Source organism: Trachypithecus francoisi, unplaced genomic scaffold, assembly GCF_009764315.1.
Source record: "Trachypithecus francoisi isolate TF-2019V2 unplaced genomic scaffold, Tfra_2.0 Lachesis_group14, whole genome shotgun sequence".
Classification (NCBI taxonomy): domain Eukaryota; kingdom Metazoa; phylum Chordata; class Mammalia; order Primates; family Cercopithecidae; genus Trachypithecus; species Trachypithecus francoisi.
Window position 1 is genome coordinate 16,307,600 of NW_022681459.1, and position 21,884 is coordinate 16,329,483.

The 21,884-nt window shown below is 40.9% G+C and overlaps 1 protein-coding gene across 4 annotated transcripts in view; it reads left to right on the plus strand.

Moving 5' to 3' along the window:
• The first annotated feature begins 5,770 nt into the window (after window positions 1-5,770).
• Window positions 5,771-21,884, plus strand: part of BACH1 (BTB domain and CNC homolog 1) — a 48,378-nt gene continuing 32,264 nt past the window's right edge. The window contains exon 1 of one of the 4 annotated variants that reach the window (XM_033232260.1): window positions 5,771-5,932. The gene's annotated coding sequence lies outside the window, so the exon portion shown is untranslated. Of the gene's footprint in view, window positions 5,933-6,299; window positions 6,579-6,599; window positions 6,745-7,117; window positions 7,156-21,884 lie in introns of those variants that run through there. The other 3 variants (XM_033232262.1, XM_033232261.1, XM_033232263.1) reach the window with 3 other exon arrangements.

A 21,884-nucleotide genomic window follows, 5' to 3' on the forward strand; every position in this document is an offset into this window, starting at 1 on the left:
CTTTCTTCTCCCCTCACTCCTCCCCAGTTGGATGCAGAGCAGTCAGGCTACATCCAAGATTCTGAGCAGTCAGGCTACATCCAAGATTCAGGCTACATCCAAGATTCTTTCTATCCCCAAGCATTTATACGTATGTATATGTGTATGTGTGTGTATACATATGTGTGTGTGTATCTATATGGTGATAAATGTATAAATATATAAAACACTTAAACATTTAAATATTATAAACTATTATACATGTTAATGTTAAAAATATATGTACATATACATATATATAAACATTTTGCAGCATTAGCTTATGAGAGAATAATTTCTCTACTTCATTATATAAATATATGTAACAGAATGAGAGAAAATTTGTAGCACAATGAATTTCTAATGGAGGAAAATTTCAAGTGTCATTTTAGGTCTAGGAGCTTGACACAGGTTTAAACTGAAACAGCCTTTCTCACATATTTTTTATTTACTGAACTTTCCTCTAAGTCATGATCATTGGGGTTGTGGTTCTTAAAAATTTAACTCCATTTTCATGCTCCATTTTAATAATCTGATATTTTATTTAATCTTGATTTTGGTTATCTATTGCTATATGAGAAAAACACCGCAAAATTTCATGACTTTCAACAATAATCATTTTATTATTTCATAATTCTATGTGTTGGCTGGGCTCAACTGGAAAGTTCTTTTGTATAGACTTGACCAGAGAACATCCTAGATGGCTCATTCACGTGACTGGCACGTGATGCTCAGTACTGGCTGGTTGCTGGGGCTCCTGAGTGAAAAGGCCACACATGCCCCATGGCTGGTGGTTTGGTTCTGAGAGAGGGTGTCCCAAGAGAGCTCATTTGGAGAAAGAGGAAGTGGAGGCTGACAGTCTTCTAAAAGACTAGAACCAGAACTGGCAGAGCATCACTTCTGCCTTCTTGGCTATGCAGTCACAGGGCCAGATTCAAGATGATTAAAAATAAACTCCCATTCTCAACGGGAAAAATGATAAAAATTTTGTGGCCATCTTTAGTCCACTGCAACCTCCTGCTGGTTTTCAAAAGCACAATTTTTTTAGGTGTTTGGGCCACTTTGGTTGTCATGATATCTGGTATCTGAGTAGCACCTCTTTCACTGATTTGGCCCCTGTCCTACTGAGTTCTTCTGCTTCAAAACTGGCTATTTCCTTTTCATTTTTCTGCCTTTATCTTGATCTTAGACTTTGTAACATTTCAAACCAGAGGCTACACCTTATCTTTGATTTCAGTTATCAGGTAAACATGAGGGTGTGTTTACTCATCTGCTCCAGTGCTATGACTTTAATCCATAATCACATCTTAGGGTACAGGTGTCAAAGAGCAGTTTTTCAAGTGGGGAGACTTGTGTTTGTTTTATCTGGGTAATTCCCCACAGTTTAAAAGCCTAGTTTTTTTGCCCTGCCCCCCTCCAATAATTTTCTTGACTTAGCGAGTGAATACTTAAAGACAAAAGGAGCTAAGGCAAAGAAGATGGAGGGAGTGAAGTGCTGGGAAGGCTGGAGGGGTATGCAGATTTGTAGGGGTTATAGATGTCATGTTGCATCTGTGGAAATGAGGATTCGGAACCAAAGGTGGGTAGGGAATAAATGTGGATGTGTGGATGTTTCCTGAGGTTAGGGAGGAGGACAGGGGATAAGGGTTACACTGACTACACATCCAAGTTTTTCCAGGATATGTATTATGTTTTATTGTCCAAATATTATGCTATGGTGTTCCTTATAGCCATGAACATGTCACCTATCTGTATGATTTAGCTCCCTCATTTTTGAGGGTCTGGCAAGGCAACCTGTATTAGAGGAGAAAATGATGGTGTATATATCTAGGTTTTATTAAAAATCATTCCCTACCGGTGGCTTATAGTTAAATTGTTTTCAGAGTTAAATTAATAAGATTGTATTTTCGTAATAAAATCAGTATGATGGCCAGAAAGAAGATATGTATGTTTGGAAAAATCGGAAATATCATTTTTGAAAGAAATGTGATAATGCACATATATAACATCTTGCGAACGGTATTGTATATCACAAAACCTGCTCACAGCAGAAAAACTAGCCATCACTTCTCACAGTCAATGAGAAGTACAAATCAAGGACATAGTAGTAAGCTATGATGCCCAAGCTTCATGGATATATTTTCCTAAAGAATAATGCACTAAAAACAAAACTACATGACCAAAAAAAGCACCAATTGCAAATCACTGTGAAACAGTAGCAAAAATCTTTATGTTGTGCTACTAGTGATAGCAACAGGAGACAGTCAAATACCTAGGCAGATAGAGGCAGGTCCCCGGTGAAACCTCACATCCAAGCTAAAGACAGTTTAAAGCCTGAAAGCCAAGGTATAAGTTAAATTCTCAGACCAGATTGAGAACTTGTTTTCCTGTTTGGTACGCTTTCCTCTGGACCCCCACCCTTCACCTGTTTTACATATACCTACCCTTTCTAACTGGTTTTCTACACTGTCATGCCTGCCTTTGAGTGGTGTCTTTGCCTAAACCTTTTTTTGCAAACTCACAAACCAATCAGTATGCACTCCACATTTTGAGTGGATAAAAGCCCCAGGATCAGCCACATGAGAGGGGATTTTCCCACTTTTGGGTAGGGGAACCAATCCCAGCATTCCCTCTTTGCTGAGAGCTTTCCTTTCTCTTAATCAGTTCCACTCCACTCACTCTCCGGTGTCTGTGTGCCTAATTTTTCCTGGTTGTGAGACAAGAACTTGGACCTACCTGAGCTAAGGAGCAGAAAGACCACAACACTAGGCTACTTGTCCCAGTTTCAAACTATTATCAATACCAATTGAAAGCAATCAGCTCATGCTCGGGAGTAGTAGCTCATGCCTCTAATCCCAGCACTTTGGGAGGCCAAGGCAGGTGGATCATTTGAGGTCGGGAGTTTGAGATCAGCCTGGCCAACATGGTGAAACCCCGTCTCTACTAAAAATATAAAAATTAGCTGGGCCTGGTGGCGGGTGCCTGTAATTCCAGCTACTCAGGAGGCTGAGGCAGGAGAATCACTTGAATCTGGGAGGCAGAGGTTGCAGTGAGACGAAATCATGCCACTGCACTCCAGCCTGCGTGACAGAGACAGACACCATCTCAAAAAAAAAAAAAAAAAAACACAATTTTTTTTCTTGGTCCCCAAATCTTAACATTTTTTTTTCCAATAGGAATTGGGTAGAAGCACTATGTCTCATTATAACCTCAAGATAATTTTTAAAATCTGTTTTAGTAATATATTTCAATAAATGTATGAGTTAGTGTAAAAGATCTTGAGGCCGATGTCCTTCAAAGTTGACCAATGATGTAGCCACTTTTCTTGATTCTGAGTATAGTAGAATTACTCAAGGTTTTGTTGGCCTGGCAGCTAATAATGTTAATGCTAACTCTGGAAGTCCAGAAGACATAGGTCAGAACATAGAGTTGTTTGTGAATATTTACACTGATATTCAGGTTTTAAAAGAAATATATTCTAAGTGGTTTTGGTTCAAAGCAAGAGAATACTGAAAACAAAAAGTGCCACATCTTTCACTATTTTACTGCATCATCATTCAGTCATTCCTTCATTCAACCTACCATGTTTCCACTCCCATTCCTTCTCAATACTAGAATTAGCTTTTAAAAACAACCACACGACTTAAAAACCTCTACTCACTTATTACAGACCACGGGATAAAGTCCAAACTCCAGGTGCTGTGCATGAGGCCCTTCTCATACTGACTCAGTTTCATTTCATTCTCCAGTTTCATTTTTCATCCTGTCCCTACTACATGCCACAAGCTTGAAGACCACATGCTTCAGTATTAAAAATGCAGATCCTTAGGTCCTACACAGATCTACAAAATTAAAATCTTTTGGGGGTGGGACCCAGGAAACTTTTTTTTTTGAGACGGAGTCGTGCTCTGTCGCCAGGCAGATCTCAGCTCACTGCAACCTCCACCCACTAGGTTCAAGCGATTCCCCTGTGTCAGCCTCCTGAGTGGCTGAGACTACAGGTGCGCGCCATCACGCCCGGCTAATTTTTTGTATTTTAGTAGAAACGGGGTTTCACCATGTTGGCCAGGATGGTCTTGATCTCCTCATCTCGCGATCCGCCCGCCTCGGCCTCCCAAAGTGCTGAGATTACAGGCATGAGCCACTGCTCCTGGCCGGAATCTGCATTTTAACAAGCAAACCAGATATTCGTACCCAAATTGAAGCTTGAGAGTCACTCACTTGCCTTGATACTCTCAGCACATTGGTATACCTTTGTGAGAGCTTCTCAAATAATTAAACATGTCAGGGCATACATCATAATTTTCAGGCTAGAAAATGTCACTGCTATTATCTAAAGAAGCAAGAGTTCCTCCCAAAGAGGGTCTGATCTTCCCCTAGAAAAAACTGCATAGGTGTAGAAAGACTGTAATTCCACTGGCTCAGGGTGGAAGGAGAATAAAGCCTCGGGCGCTCTCGTGTGTCTGGAAGAACTTCAGTCCTTCTTTCATGGTTTACTTCCAAGTGTCCTTTCCTCATGTTTCAGTAAATGTCTGCACTCCCACCAAGAACTGAGGCAGCCCGGGATGCGAGGTACCTCCCACCTCTGGACCCTATCTAGACCGCTGGGTTCCACTCTTTCCAATGAAAACACAATGCTCCAGGAAGCCTCCCCTAATTCTAGGTCATAATGTATCACTTCACCCCTCGCACTCCCATCCAACTGCACTTACGTGATTTTTCTCATGTATTTTGGATGTAACTCAAATGTCCCCAAGTCCCACAGCCTGTGGGTGCAAATGCAGTCATGTTAGCAATAATACCTGAATTATTATCTTGGTATCCTTTTTGCCCCGGGAACTCCACGGCTGTCTTCTTGTTACTGGCTCCAAAGCTAACAATAAAATCCCTTCACACAAATCGTCCTTTGGCTACAGACCTCAAGGTCCGTGCCATCTCCGCAGGAACCCTCGTGGAGTTGGCGTGCACAGTCCCCTCCGCTGCGCGTGCATCCCTCTCCGCTGACAGCCACTGCTTTGAACTCCAGAGGTGTTAAGTGGCTTGGGAACATAACTTCAAAATTGACAGTTGGATACATACCAGAATAAGCACTAGAAGATGACAGCGGAACCAAGGCTCGAGATGGGCCGGCCGACACCACGGGGCGCTGAACCTGGCTGGAAGCTTCCTGGCAGCGACAGCGAAAAGGGAACACCTGTCGTGGGGGCCCTTGTTTCATGTCGGTAAGAAGTAGAGCAACTGCTAGACGCGCTCCACAAAACCCTGGACGCACTTGATACATCCCAACCAGCAAGCTCAAGTACCCTGCGAACCTGCGCGCCCGCCACCCCCAGGGCAGGCAGCGAGGAGCTCTTCAAGGGGTAAAACGACCCCTGTGGGGCCAGTGCCCGTCCTCTCTCCTGCTGTCCGCGGGCACCCGGGCACGCGACGACTCGGCTGAATTAGGGCGTCCTGCAGCTCCCGGGGCGAGGAGGCGCTCGGCCTTTCTATTCTGCCCTCAGAAGGGGGAGGACAGGTGGTCCTGGAGTGGGAGTCAGTTCAGGCTGCGGGCTGTGCCACGCGCGGAGGTCCGGAGACCCCACCGCCGCCTCCCCGAGGCCCGCCCCGCCCCTTACGACCCGACCCTGCAACCTCCCCGCGCGGGCTTCCGGCAGCGGCGACCCCGGCCGGCGCTGTTGTGCTAGCTAGTTCGCTGACAGAGGCCTCGAGGGCGGCGGGGCGGGGCTCCGGCTCCGGGGGCGGGGCCTCCAGCGGGCGGGCGGGGTTTTGGCGCCGCGAGGTGGCGACAGCAGAGCGGCGCAGAAGGGAGGGGGCGTCTGGCCGCGCGGAAGGAGTGAGTCACCTGACCGCTGCCCTCGCCGCCCGCCAGCCGCTCTCGCTGCAGTCAGTCGGGCCGCGCCGCGCCTCAGCTCCGGTGAGTGGCTCGGCAGTCCCGCCGGCCCTTCTCCGGGAGGGTTGGCGCGGTCAGAGCCGCGGGCCTGTGACGGGAGGCCCGCAGACAGGTCCGGGGGAGGCGCGGGCGGGCCGGAGGCGGCTCTTTCTGGGCGGGGCGCGGGGGGCGCGTAGCGGGGCTCGCGGGGGGCGCTGGCGGCCGGGATTCTGGAAGTGGCCGCGACACCGGAAGGGGCGTCCCGTCGGCGCCCGAACCCCCTGCACAGCAGGAGCTGTTGTTTACCCGCGCGCGCCGTACTTTACCCGGGGCGGGCGGGCGGGGACTGGGGGCCGCGGGGTCCCTGCCCCACCCCCGCTCCCCGCCCTCGGGCGCCAGCCCGGCCCCTCGCCCGCGGCCCGCCTGGGCTGTGACACATCAGCACCGCCCTCGCGGCTGGGGCCCCGTATTGTCCTCCGCCGCCTCCCACCGCTATGCCCAGCCTCGCGTCTACTCAGCCTGGTGCCTGTCGCGCGTGGAATCGCGTAAGAAAAGCCGAGTTTGTGGCTGGGGAGAGAAGGCCACCGTGCTGAGATGGATTTAGCGAAGACTGGTTTTGGGGACCGGAGATCCCAGGACTCCCTTTGTTGGAGTTTTGCCCACGCGTTGTAATTAAGCCTCGCACAATATGGTGAGAGTGGGCGTTGATTCTGGAGACACCAGCTTTGTGCTCGTGTAATGTAACACGAGTGCCGTTGCTTCCTCATTCTTACACGGCAGTTTCATGTCATTGAGTAGAATTGTGCGGAATGCTTTTATGGAGTGAGGCTTCTGCGTTCAACTTGTTTTGATTCCAGGTAAAGTGTAGTAGTAATTGTGAAAGAACGTGTATGGGGAAAACGAGCTACAGTGTCACGCTTGGAGGAACAAAGAATGTTTTGTAGGATGCTTTGCTTTTTGGAAAATTGTATGGGGTATGGACTGTTACCCATGGAGGATGCTATGGGAATTTGGTCATATATTTGAACACACTTTACATCAGAGGGTTTGTACTGAATGCAGTTCAGAAGGAGAAAGGGTGGAAATCCCAGATGTGTTAGTAGCAGAGCACTTGAGCGCTTCACATAGCCAAGCAGAGAAATGGGAAGAGGCTTGCTTCTTCCTGGTCTTTGGGTAGTGGTGCAAGGGCTGGGCTGGGCTTGGCTTGAAGGCACTTGCCACTTCTGCCTTTGGACATCTTAAGGAAGGTTAGGGAAGAAAGGCTCCTGGTGAGTCAGCCTGGAGTAGGGTGGCTTTGGTGTAGTGAATCTTGTATTGCTGTTTAACCTGTGGTTCTGTCAAGTGGTTTACTATTGTTCAGTATGTTGGTTGATTAACAAGGTAGGATGACTCTTGAAAAAGTTGGGTTGCTGAGTCATTCGCCCAGCCTGAGAGGTAATTAGAAACAGCTGGTGCAGATACGCTCATCACATGCCTCCACTGTAAAAGGCCAAGGAGGCTCTAGAGGGGTTGCTTCAGAAGGCCGAAGGGGACCCAGCTGGGGTTGTTTTGATCCAGGTTATCAGTGGGTGAAGTGGAAGAGCACTCTTAGGCAGTGGCCAATAGCACTGAGGCGGTGTTTAAACCCAGAGTCTCGTGACCTGATGTCTGAGAATAAATTTGCGCTGGAGAGAGCTAAAACGGGGGAAGAAATTTGCAGCTAGGGGTAACCCAATAAAAAATATTGTAACAAAAATATTTGCTACTCTTACTAGACTTAGATTCCTTTTTGTGGTTTTTGTTATGTGGTCTATAAATTTCAAGCAGTGAGCTTAATTTGTGCTTCATAAAAATTTGGTTATGAGTACACAGAGGGGACTTGCTGTTTCTCAAGACCCTTGGCTTTTCATGCATACACAAGAAGTTTCAGGAGTCAGAGGAAGGTAAGCACAATATGGGTGGAATTAACAGGTCTCGTTGGGTCAAGCCTGGAAAGAGCTGTTTAATGAATGGCCAACCATAAATACCTGTCTCATTGTCTTGATTGTATGACACGACTGCCTTTACACCTGCTGTCCTTGCTTCTTGCTTTAAAAAGGAGCACACAACCCAAATATTTGTGAACCCTCATTGCAAACAAAGTTTAGGAATGGGACATGTAGAGCTGGGAATTTGACCCTTTGGTGGAAAAAATGATGATTCCTATTAATGATAGTTCATTTAAAACATTTTGTATTAGGAAAAACGATTTATTTTGTTCCTTTATGTCTGGGACTAGAGGAGATTAGAAATCATGAATTTTGTAAGTATTAGGGCCTCTAAGGTGGGGTACAAGGAGGTTCGTTTGGAAAGACTATATTAAAACTTTTAAAACCTTTAAGAAAGACATTAAACTTAAAAATACAGACTAACAATAGCGCATTCATATTATATAATGCGCGTGCATGCCGTCCACCTCTTTGTTGTTGGGGGAACATAGCCTGTTAACCACTGTCAATAACATGCTTTCGGCAACCGGAATGCTTGTTTTTTTATGGTTTCCTCCTAAGAGTTCTTTCAGACTGTTCTTAATATTCCATTTAAGTTTTATAGGTAGTTCTATTGTCTGTATATTTTACTTTAAAGATTAGAAATTTGAGTATAAACTTCTTGTTACGTTGTTATTGGGGATGGAAATACAAAAAATATAGAATTTCATTTGGTAACCTGTATTTTGAATTTGGAGACAAGCTCACTGGTTGGTTTGTTTAATGTATGTTATCTGAAGTGCAGTGATGTGTAGAAAGGTGCAATGGAAATACTCGAAGATGATCCACACACTGGAGTGTAGTATGTATATGGAGTGTAATATGTATATCACACATTCTATAAAAATTACTTTGTACTGTCACTCCTCGAAGTCTGTTTTTTTTTTTTTTTTTGGCCAAGCTTACACTCACTTAATGAAGATTAGTAAGACGACAGATTCAGTGAATCCCTTGGGAAGTGGCATTTATTCTGAATATCAGCCTCCTGCTAGTGTTGGTGGCGGGTGGTGGCGGTGAGGGTGGTATTTACCATTCAGTTAAATCTCATGTGCCATGTGCCTTCTACACACCTGTACTGTGAGAGATGATGCTCAGAATAACAGTTGCAAAACCCTTTAAAATTACCACGTGTCAGTGATTCTCTTCATTGTGCTGATCTCTCCATGACTTATGTTTTAGGAATCACCACCTCTCTTCTAATTTTCTGACTTATGTTCTGTTAATGAGAGAATTGTCTTAACCCTAAAACCTGCATTCCGTGAGCATTCTAAACAGGGCTTATTTTACGTGGTGGAACGATGATTTTTGAGATTGTTTTGTTTTAAAATATATGTCAAATGAGGTAATGTACCGATGGCCAAGGTATGGGTAATTTGAGTGCAGTTTGCCAGAAGCCACATTTCAGGACTGCAGATAAAACATTGACTTGTTACACTAGCCCGAAGCCCAGGCACCTGACTTACACAGTGCACTAACATAACTGAAGTCTGAGTTTGATCACTGTACAGTTGACAAAGAAGCAGTCAGCAGAATGGTTAAAAGTAGATCTGGAGCCAGACTGCTTAAGGTCAGGTTCTGGTTGTGTCACCCACTTTAAAGCCTTGGGCAAGCTCTTCTGCCTGGTAACTGGTGCCTCATTGTTTCCTCTGTAAAACAGGGATGTGATAGTAGAATCTCTTTCAGAGAGATTGCTGTGAGGATTAAATTCATTAATATGGGGTAAGTGGTTAGAACAGTGCCAGCTTTATAGGAAACATCAGTAAGTGTTAGGTGTTACTATCTGTTCAGAATCAGGGAAGTACTTAGTTACACAGCAATGTTTCGTAGCTGCTGAGAGCTGAATCGCCGCCATTGATCACAAGTGAGACTGAGGAGTGCAGCGCAGGTTGCTGCTGCTGGAAAAACAACTCGGGGAACACTCTTACGTTAAGTCAGTAGCACCATCTCAAACATACATTCAACTTCTGAGGGCAAGGAACACAGGACATAGCTTTTTACTTAAAGGAATCTTAGTCTCAGTGGAGTGCTTGAGGTAGTCACTAACCGGTTAATTGAAACTGGCTTTTACGAAATAAAAACACTTGCTATTCTTTGGCTAGTCTTTTCCATGTTGTAGTTGACATTGTGGCCTGGCAGCTTTAGTAACCTGTCCACCCCTCCCTTCTTGTTAATACCAGAACAGAACTAGCTTCTCAGTACATATTCCTGGGCCCTATCCAGTTTGTTGGAAACATTTGGAATGTAAATTTGTATGCCAGTTAGTTTCTTCTAAGTATTATGTTTTCTTTAGATGATATGCCCATACTAATACAGAAAAATTATCCATGAAATGGATATGAGTACAATGCACATATTTATCATATAGCTTTTTGTACCTGTAATTCAGAAAGGTTGTGTTATTGACCATTCTTTCAACCAGAGTGTGAGTTTCCTGATGATGAGAATCTGTGTCTTTCTGTTTTATCTCTTATGGCACACTGAATATACCTTGGCTGTGTTTCTTTAATAAACTGTTGGTTGCTGAACTGGGTGGTATGATATGTGTTCATTCTAGTTCTGTGGTTTTGAAACTTGGGAATGTTTAACAGATTAAAGGAGAGAACATCGTGTATTGTACCTTGTAAGTGTACACTGAGTTGAAATTCTTTTGATTATTTAGCTTTCTACTTTCTGTTTTTTATCATTGGTGTGATTATTGAGAAAGCAGCTGGAATTAAGTAATTCTAGTTCATCTCCTAAGATAGACATAAAACTTGTCTTGTGACTTATTTTTACCCATAATTGGCTTAGAATTGAATTGAGCACAATATAATTTGGTTTTCTAGATGTTAAATGTCTTATACGTCTAATACTTTGAATATCATCACTCCTCTAGGACAGATTCTTTGTTTTATTTAGGATCAGGGACAGGTTAGAAAATATTCATAGGAAAATAAAAGCTGTCTTGAAGCAAACATGAGGAAGAAGAAATAGTGGTAGCCAGAATCTTGGTTGTTAATGACCAGTGTAGGAGCACAGTAGGCATGTAGTGAAGTTGGCTGACAGCTGGTTCCTTTCTCAGTAGCGGCACAATTTAGAAAATGTTACATTAATGCAGCTGAAATTTTGTGCAGATCATGTTATCTGAAAAGTAATTGTAAACACTTTTCTCAATGCCTTAGGAAAGTCATTGTTCAAGCTAATATTTTTGTAACAAACTATTCCCAGTTTTTTTTTTTTTTTTTTTTGAGATGGAGTATCACTCTGTCACGCAGGCTGGAGTACAGTGGTGTGATTTCAGCTCACTGCAACCTCCACCTCTTGGGTTCAAGCAATTCTCCTGTCTCAGCCTCTGTAGTAGCTGGGATTACGGGGCACCCCCCCACCATGCCCAGCTAATTTTTGTGTTTTAGTAGAGATGGTTTTCACCGTGTTGGCCAGGCTGGTCTCGAACTCCTGACCTCAAGCAGTCCACCCATCTCTGCCTCCCAAAGTGCTGAGATTACAGGCATGAGCCACTGTGCCTGGCCCCTAATTATTCCCAGTTTCTATCAGGTAAAGTTATTTTCACTTTTTAAATTTATTTTTTTTGTAGATCAGATCGGTCATAGTGGACAGTTGCACTCTACTTCCCCATCCTTCGTTAAAGTGGAATTACACTAAAAAATGCTTTCAATTCCTTTGTAGCCTGGACATTAGTAATAGCCTACCTCCAAGGCTATAGAGTAAATAGTATAGTAAGGAAAATGTCCCTACCTCCCCCTGCACACCTTTTTTCCAGTTATCTCTTCTTTTTATTGACTTGTCTGCCTCCAGGACCCTAGGGAGGTGTTTTTGTCCTAAGGAGGTGAACTCCTCAGGGTCCTATTGAAGAAATAGGGAGACCTATCCACCCAACTTCCTCTTTACTGATATCTTCATATACTTAATGCCTTATTCCTTTTCTAAAGTGTGCCAGCATCTTTTGGAAGTCAGCTAGATTAGTGCAGTTGCTCATCCATCAGTTTATTATAAAATATGTGACTATAAAAGATGGAATGATTTATTAGGTTATGATCTCATTAATGTGTATTTTATATTTAAATATTATTTTAAAAAATGTACAGTGGTTATCTGATCTTGGCGCAGACCTCTTCAATTTCCAGTGTACCTGATGTCTCTTTGTCGACTGTTTTTTGAAGGTATATTTTCGACCTGGCTCTGGGTACTCACCTAGGTAAGAGTCATCATTCAGGTTAAAAGAAGTAAGGAAAAAAAAACTTTTGGCTCTTGTAATCTTTTTTTTTTTTCTCTCACATTAGCAAGAGACTGTTGAAGTAAAAAGCATTTTGCCCAGCTGACTCGGGTTCTTTGCTGGCATGCCTTCAATTTCAGTTGTCATCCAGAGAAGTCAAAGGAAATGCTACTTGGGGATGAGCATGTAATTACGATTAACTTTCCCTACTTCGTTGTCTTTTTGTGATAAAGGACTGTCACAAGTGCTATTCAAGCTGTAGGTATATTTTAAAGTGTATTTTGTCTCTGAGGTTCTCCTGTCTTTGGACTAGTTTGTCTTTTCCAGACCCCAGAAGGGCTGGGCCGCCTTTTCTTCTCTGAGCAGGTTGGCAACAAGTGGTCACAAATAGCGGAGGAGCTGAGATTCTAGAGAGCTATGCTACCACTGCTTCTCACATGCCAGTGTGGAAACAGCCTTTTTTTTGTTGAATTAGCTTGGAACAGCTCTCTAATCTCTGAAGAGTGAGGAAGAACTGTGTTTTTAAGTTTCAAGGCTAAGGCACTTTGTTCTCATTTCTCCCTGTTCCTGCTGCTGTTCTCCCCAAACTCACACAAACACATATTTAACTTTCGGTGTATGTGGACAATAGGGTTGCTAAATTCATTTCAGTATTTTTGGCATTCCTACATGTTAGGCATTTGGTTTACATTTAACTTATGAAACAAATATTTAGGCTTTTATAAGCCGGGAACTTTTCCAGATATTGGCAATAATGAACTTTTCAGAAGTTACAGTCTAATAGACAGGCAAACCATTCCCATAGCATGCTATAGTAGCAACATAGTAAAACATGCTATGGAACCATAGACTATTAGAAGCCTAAGTTTTGGGAAATCAGGAAAGCCTTAGGGATGTTTAATGATGAATGCATAGGTTAGTGGAGGAAACAGCTTGTATCAACTCAATTTGAGAAGCTTAGTTGTGAATAAGAGTAGAGAGAAATAGATTTTAGTAGGGGGAAGTTAGGTCAGGAAGTGTGTGTGTGTGTGTGTCTAAAAATCCAGTCAATGGAAAGGCAACGTCCTTGTTTTGTCCTTGGCAAGTTCCTCTTATGGTTGCAAGATGGCTGCCACAAGTTCAAGTGTCAAAAGAAAATATGACTAAGTTTCCTGGAAGAAGAGACACTTTTTTTTTTTTTCTAGGTTGTTTCTATCAGTGAGAAAAACTTTTCCCTAAAGCCTCATAGTAGATGCTACCCTGTACCTCTCTCCTCTCTTTGTAGGTCATCATTGCACTCAAGCCAATGCCTAAATGAGTCAAGGTCAAGGGGAATAGCACAGCTGTGATTGGCATAAATGGATTGTGATTCATCTTAGGTTGTGACTGGAGTCTACCTACTGGGAAGTGGATGGCCTCTGGTTGAGAGAAATACGTGGGCACAATAAGGGTTTGGTTAGAAAGTCAGGGTGTGCATGGTGTTGTGCAGTTAACAGTGCCGTCCTTGTCTACTAGCCACCACTACACATAGATACAAACTTCTGAGGAGAAAAATAAAATATGCTTGTCTTTGGATGTGGAATTTTAGGTGACTTTTTTTCCTTTTATATGCCATTTCCTTCTATGATCAAGTAGCACTTTTACAATCAAATCAAATCAATAGTTTATTTAAAAATTATTTAAAAATTGAAAATGCCAATTTTGCCAATAAATACATATAGAAGAAATAATTTTTTTTTCAGTACTTTAAACATTTCAAAAGTTCCCTGCCATTGTCTTATTCCTTTCAGGGAGAGGAGAACATATAATTATATCTTGTAGTTTCTGATTATGTGTATACCAAGAGGACTACTCTGTCCTTCAGTCCATAGTGCACACCCACCTGTGGTCTATATGGCTTGCACTGAGTGCTGAGGCCAACCTGGCTCAGATAGAATGGTTAATTCATTGGCTAGATGGGTCAGGATTCTTTAGAACCCAAATTCTTGAATCAGGAGTACAAACAGGAACATCTTCCCTTCTCTACACACTCATTCCACTCCTCGAAGGGAAAGCTGTACCGTGGTTAGCTTGTCATTCTTTATACAGTATTCTTGTAGTACTCTTAGCTTTTCTGTTTTGCTGTATGTGTACATTGTAGAAAGATTAAATCAAGCTAATTAACATGTCCATTACTTCACTTACCTTTGTGTGTGTGGTGAGAACCTTTAAATCTACTCTCTTAGCAATTTTGATATACAGTAGGCTCCCCACCCACTGTTTCACTTTCAGCAGTTTGTTACCTGTGGTCAAATGAAGTCCAAAAATATTAAATGCAGTAGATATTTTGAGAAACGTCACGTTCACATAACTTTTGTTACAGTATATGGTTATAGTTGTATTTTATTATTATTAATCTCTTATTGTACTTGATGAAAAAGCATAGTATATATAGGGTTTGTTACTATCTGCAGTTTCAGGTATCCACTGGGGTTCTTGGAATGTATCCCCTGTAGATAAGGGGGACACCTGTGTATGTTGTTACACGTATGGTCACTGTGTAAAAGCACTTTTATGTTTCATTCTTGTTCCTTCTCAATCCCAGGTTTGGGTGCTTCCTGTGCTGTGAAACACAGGCAGACGAAGAATGTAAATCCTAAACACTTGAGTGTTGTAAATTTACAAAATGCAAAGTAATTGCTCAATGGTGGTTTCTTTTTGAGAGTAACAAAATAGACTGTGATAAATGGCCAGAATAGGCTTCTGAACCGGTATTATTTTTTTGGATATAATTTAGAAAGACTTATACTACCAATGTAATTTTTGTCTCAGACAAATGCAATAGTATTTACCTACTTAGTAGTTCCTTAAATGCTGTTTAAACTGAGATTTATTTCAGCCTTATTTATAGGCCACATATTGTTCCTTATTTGGCAGAATCTTGTGGTTATCATATAATGAAAAGTAGTTACTGAGATCACTGGTGCAAAATCTGTAGCTTGGAAATCCTCATTTTAGAAATGATTATTTTGACTCTCAAGTTAAATAGTGAAAAATAGACTTACGTTTTTAGTTTTAGCTATGTATGTTGAGAAACTGTGGCCCTATGGTGGCTGTTAGGGATTAGTGGATTTGGTTGTTTTTTTTTTTTTTTTTTTTTTTTTTTTTTGAGACGGAGTCTGGCTCTGTCGCCCAGGCTGGAGTGCGGTGGCCGGATCTCAGCTCACTGCAAGCTCCGCCTCCCGGTTCACGCCATTCTCCTGCCTCAGCCTCCCGAGTAGCTGGGACTACAGGCGCCCGCCTCGTCGCCCGGCTAGTTTTTGTATTCTTTAGTAGAGACGGGGTTTCACCGTATTAGCCAGGGTGGTCTCGATCTCCTGACCTTGTGATCCGCCCGTCTCGGCCTCCCAAAGTGCTGGGATTACAGGCTTGAGCCACCTCGCCCGGCATGGATTTGGTTGTTTTTAAATAAGCCGTTTCAGTTTAGTATCTCTACTTGAAAAAAACAGTTTCAGATTTGTGATTCATGTGATATACTGATTGCTGTACGGTAACTTCTGCTTTATTTAATTAAAATTGTTAACATTCTTTTTATACTCTTAAGCACCTCCCCCACCCCCCTTTTTGACTCAGTTTTATTGTGAGTTGGTGTATAATTAGGAATTTGAAGAGCACTTTGTTTGTTTATTTTGTCTTTTCAGTTACTATGCATACTATGTGTGCCAACTCTTAAACCTATAGGGGATCATTTTGGCTATCAACTAGTTTTAGGGCTTTCGCCTCCTAAATAATATGAATTATGGTTATCATTTTTACAGTTTAAAAACAAGATGGCATCTGAAGAATATTTCATTACGAAAATAGTACATGGATGCTTAATCTTCTATAGTGAAAGTAACTTGTAGTGAAATACTTTTTAGCGTTCTTTTCTTCTAGTTTTCCGTATGTAGTATGTGTAACTATAGACCTTGATGATTTAAGTTGAGCGCAGTTTAGTGTCAGGTTCCTTTCAGTGATGCATGAGATTGGTTATATAATCTAGTGAGTGTTATTTAGAAATTAATTCACCAGACCCTGCTGTGGTGGCTCACGCCTGTAATCCCAGCAGTTTGGGAGGGTGAGGCGGGCAGATCACCTGAGGTCAGGAGTTCGAGACCAGCCTGGCCAACATGTTGAAATCCTGTCTCTACTAAAAACATAAAAATTATCTGGATGTGGTGGTGCTCGCCTGTAATCCCAGCTATTTGAGAGGCTGAGGCATGAGAATCACTTGAACCTGGGCGGCAGGGGTTGCAGTGAGCCAAGATTGCACCACTGCACTCCAGCCTGGGTGACAGAGTGAGACTCTGTCTCAAAAAAAAAAAAAAAAAAAGCCACCAAATACTGATTAATAAGGGGAAATTTGTTGTTCCACAAATGCCCGTTTAATCTGTTTGTCTAATAGTGTTCGTTCTCATCACACACAGGATACTTGGGGTATTTCTTGTACTCCTTGTTCTTCCATCCCTCCTCAGTTTTACCTATTCCTCCCCCACATACCATTTGAGTCATGTAACATGAATTGAAATGTAGTATTTGGACTTGGGAGCAGAGAGCTTTTCAATCTTTAAATTATTGCCCTTCTCAAGGCTTTAGTTTCCTTATCTGTAACAGAAGCGGGTCATCCTGGATGAATGTGCTCTTTTAATTGGAAATTCTTTAGGTCTGTGAAATTAGCAGTTATTTTGGGCAGACTTTTGCAATTTTAATATTTTCATTTTATCTTGAGATACTTATTAAGCTTAACTGAATTTTTATTATAGGAAGTGTTAAGCCAGGTAATTTACAGAAGATCACACAGTTCATGATACCAGTAGAGCATTAATCTGATTATCCAGGGCTGCTGGTAGCCTTAAAATAACCTAAAACTTGATTTCCTGTTGTCCTTAATAATTCTGTGTGTTCAACACTTCATATTTTTCAAAGAGCTTCGTGAGACAGATAGGGTGGGAGCTACCTACTTAGGCTATCTGTTCAGTTTCACACATGCGCATTTGCCCTTGTTCACGTGGCTAGATTTGCCTTGATGGGTCTTTCCTCCTCATTTTTCTTTAGCAGAATTCTCTCATTTTTTTTTAAACACCAAGTCTTCTTTTTATTTTACGTTTCTATAAAATGTAATTTATTCTTTAGTAGTTTATTGTGAAGCATCTGTTAAGTTTTAGATCCCTTCCATGTAGTGACAAACCAATTGTCTGTAGGAAATATCTACTCTAAAGGGGGAAAACGTAATCGGCAATCTTTGGGAGATTTCAGTCAAAATAAATGTGAACTGTTTTTTTAACCAGGGCACATTTTTTGTTTGTTTATAGTTATTTATTCTAGCATTTTTCTGATTATAAAGTAATATGTATTTATGGTTAAGAATTTGAATGCAGAAACAAAAAAAAATAAAAATTAGGTAGATCTTACCATGCTAATATTTTAATAAATATTCTAACAAGGCATGGTGATGGTGATGAGGGTGGCAACCAAGATTTCTGGACATAACTGAATTTGTGATGCCTGTTAGACATACAGGTAGTAATTTGAGTGTGCAGTTGGCTGTATGAGTATGAAATTCAAGAGAGAACTCAACATTGGACCAAATACGAATATGAGAGTGTTCAGCAAGTCTGTGAAGTAATCATGTCTCCATTGTGGGTCCAGATGTGTTCACCTAGAGAATGTGTGCAAAGAAGAAGCTAGAGGATTGTGGTATCCTGGAAACCAAGTGAAGACAAGGTTTCAGGAAAGGAATGATCAACCTGTTAAGTATTGCTGAGATGCTGTGTAAGAAGACTGAACATTTGCCATTTGGTGATGTGGAAGCTGTTGAGCTTCACTAAATTGTTTCTATGGAGTGGAGGGGGAAAGGCTTGTTTGAGCGGGCTCAAGTGAAATTGGGAAGAGAGGGAAGAGACAGTGTGAGTATAAATGGTTCCTTTTGGAAATTCAGTACAGGATAGCAAAGGATTACAGATCAAGAGGTATAAGGAGGGTCAATAAATTTTAAGAGAGGATCCATTATTCATCAGTTCCATTAAAGGCAAATGCAAAATTTTATTTTTTGCTTGGTTTTCTGATGGAAGTTCAATAGATTTCATCAGATTCTGTAAGGCGGAGAACCAGTGCTTTAGTGATTTGGCAGTTCAGCAGCTCATTTTTCTGGAGGATACCCTTAAATTTTTAACTGATTTAAATTAGTATTCACCAGTATTAAATAGTATGTATAACATCGCACCCAAACAAGATGTCTTTCTGTATTTTTTTTCTTTCCATCTCTTAGTTTTGTTAAAATCATTTCAGTTCAAAATTTTCTCTATCAAATGCCTTTTCTACTTGAAGACTCCTAAAAAGTTACACTAATACTTGCAACCAAGTTATCAACAATTTACATTTAACTAAGTTTTGCTACTTTTGTTTACTATCTATCTAAACATTTTAAGTTTGTGTTTTTAGTCAATACATGTTCTTGTTTTTTTTTTTTTTGTACAGAGAACAACCTTATCTGCTGCACCTCACCCCCTAATTCTGCTTCAGAGTTATGTGCAATGTTTACTGATTTCTGCCATTTAATTTTTTTGATGGATACCTCTGTCTTTCTAAGATGTTTATATCTCTTTTTATCAACCTCAGACATTATCTGTTGACTTACTATGGACGATGATTTCCTTTACTATCTCCCCATGTGTATTTGTAATCTTATTATTAATTCCACTTCTACTCTTGATCACCTCTGCAACTCCAGCTCTAAACGTTTTTTTTGTTTCTTTTTCTTGTCTCATTAATTTAAGGCAGTGCCTTTTGACTCTGCACGTTGTAAGTTGTATGGAAATACTGTTCCCATTCTCCCTGATTCTGTCTCCCAGCCTGTTTTATTTTGTCAAGGTTAATATTTACACTCTATGCTATAGTTACAATTAAGTCTCCCATTATTTGTCTATTCTAAAAGTTGAAAGCCTGTTAACCAGTTTTGTTTGTGTTATAGCAATGCTGTGTCAATACTGGGCACTGAGCTGAGAAGTGTAGTCTTGTATTTCTTTCCCTTCAGTTTCAGTGCTGCCCTGTGCTACTCAAAAAACATTTCTAGCATCAAATTCAAATAATAGCTGATGATTATTAAGCATTCATTATGTGCCAGACATTGTCCTAAGAAGATTAAATATATTATTTCATTTGGATCTCCCCCAAAAGTACTATTCTTGTTCCTAGATTGCCAGAAAAAAAATTGTCACAGAGATGTAAAGTGACATGCTCAACTGACAGTGGAGTCCTCAAGTTGTAAAGTCTATTAATATTTTGTGCTGTCCCACCCATAGGTATCCCTAGAGCAGCTAGCTGCCGTTTGACAGTTTTTGGAAAAGTCTTTATGTCCTTACTTGTGCTCCCTGATAACAACTCTGTCCTCATCTTCAGCCCGTGATTGTGGGATTTTAGGGGTATCTGAGGCATAAGTATTTAGAAAGTGGTGTAGACAAACCTTGGAGGAGGCTGAGTTGGGGAATTTTACGCGTTGGGGTAATTTTCATTCTTTCCTTTTTTCCCCTCCCCTCTTTCTTATGGGAGCCTTAACTGGGATAGTGACAATTGTACCCGCCTCTCTGCCCATTAGTTGCTTATCTTAAAAAACCTACAGTTAACATCATATTTAGTGGTGAAATACTTAACACTTTCCTTATATGGGAATGAGATGAGGATACCCACTGTCACCACTCTCACTATGCAGTCATTGCAATAAGGGGAGAAAAAGAAGTAAGCATAAAGGTGGGAAAGAAGTAAAATTGTCTGTGTTTGCAGATGACATGATTGTGTGCCTAGAAAATCCTATGGAATCCACAAAGCAGCTATCTTAACTGGTAAGCCAATTAAGTAAGATTGCAGAATTCACAGTTGATATTTAAAATGATAATTTTGTTTTTACACAAAAGCAGCAAAAAAAAAAAAAATGAAGTTAAAAAACCAACTGTGTTTGCAGTAACTATAAACATTAAATGCTGAGGAATAAATTTAGCAAAAGCTTCACAAGCCCTCTTCACTAAAAAGATCATAATAATGCTGAGATAAAGAATGCCTAAGTAAATGAAGATAGATGCCCTATTTATGTACTGGAGGACTCAGTTTTTTAGATATTGGTTCTCCCCAAATTGATCTATATTTTCATTGCAGTCCTAATCAGAATTCAACTAGCTCTTACAGTAGAATTTAATAAGAATTAAAAAGCCCGGAAGAATTAGACATTTCACAAAAGGAGATATACAGATGGCTAATAAGCACATGTAAAGAGGCTCAACATCCGTTACTTATCAAGAAATGCAAAGTAAAACCACAGTGAGATACCACCATACATGTTAGGATAGGCAGGATTAAAAAGATGACAGTACTAAGGGTTAATGAGAATGTAGAGCATGGCTGTCCAACCTTTTGGCTTCCTTGGGCTGCATTGGAAGAATTGTCTTGGGCCACAGATAAAATACACTAACAACGATAGCTGACGAGCTACAAAGAAAAAAAAAAGTCCATGCATGATTTTCATGCTATCTGCCACCACAGATGAAGCAAAACAGTCCTCACGTTCAAAGGGATGGACACGTCTTATGTAGAGCGTTCTCATTAATTGCCATACACTGGAATTGTCATACACTGCTGGTAGCAAGGTAAAATGATACAGTCACTTTGGAAAACTATTCAGCAATTTCTAAAAAGTTAGACATGTGCCTATAATATGACTCAGCTCTTCTACTCCTAGGTGTTTACCCAAGAAAAATGAAACGCGAAATATATGTCCTTGCAAATGTTCATCAAAGCTTTATTACAATAATCCTAAATTGAGAACAATGCAAGGGTACATCTTTATTATAGTAGTCCATCAGAGTCAAATGGATAAACAAATTGTGGCATATCCATGTAATGGAGTGTTATTCTGTAATATAAAGGAACATCTGATGTATGCAACAAATGAATGAACCTCAGAATCATTAAGTGAAAGAAACCCGAAGAGTACATAATGTGTGATTCCATTTATATAAAAAGAAAATGCTCATTAATCCATAGTGACACTAAAGCAAATTATTGGTTACCTGGAATCGAGCACAGGGAAGGGCACATGTCAATGCCCTTGGTGGAAGGGGTGTGTGAAATTTTGAGGACTGATGGAAATTTCTTTGTCTTGTTTGGAGTGGTGGTTTTATGCACATATACAGTTGTTAAAGGTCATTGTATTGTGTGCTTTAAATAGATATGGCTTATTCTATATTAAATCATACCCCAAAGTTGTTTAACAAATAGTGACTGACAAATGCATGACAGAAAATATGTATTCAGTGAATAAGCTTTATTGATGTGGACGAATTCTAGTTACTAGTTCACATTTTCATAACAGATAACAATCCTATTCAGAATCAAGTAGCAGCCAGATATGTTAAGCGAATTAAAGACTTCATTGTTTCTTAAATTCTTTGTAGTAAAAAGGTGTAACAGTGGAATCTATTAGTCTTGTTTTGGTTCTGGAGCTTGGGTTTCCTATGTTCCTTCTCATCTTGGTTCCTGTGTTTACTTCCAAGCTCTTCTAAACTTATGACCCGGAATTATCAAAGTTGGATTTGTTCATTTGGGAAGTAAAACACCATTTATTTTTGATCTCTGAAGTAGTTTTTCAAACTTCTCTAACAGTTCAGACTCTTCTCCTCTAAGCTTAACCTTAGTTTCATAATTTCAAATATGGATTTAGATCCAGCAACTATAACAAAAGGTCCATGACTTAGCTATATAGTTTTTAATACTAGGAAAAGTCAATGAAAAA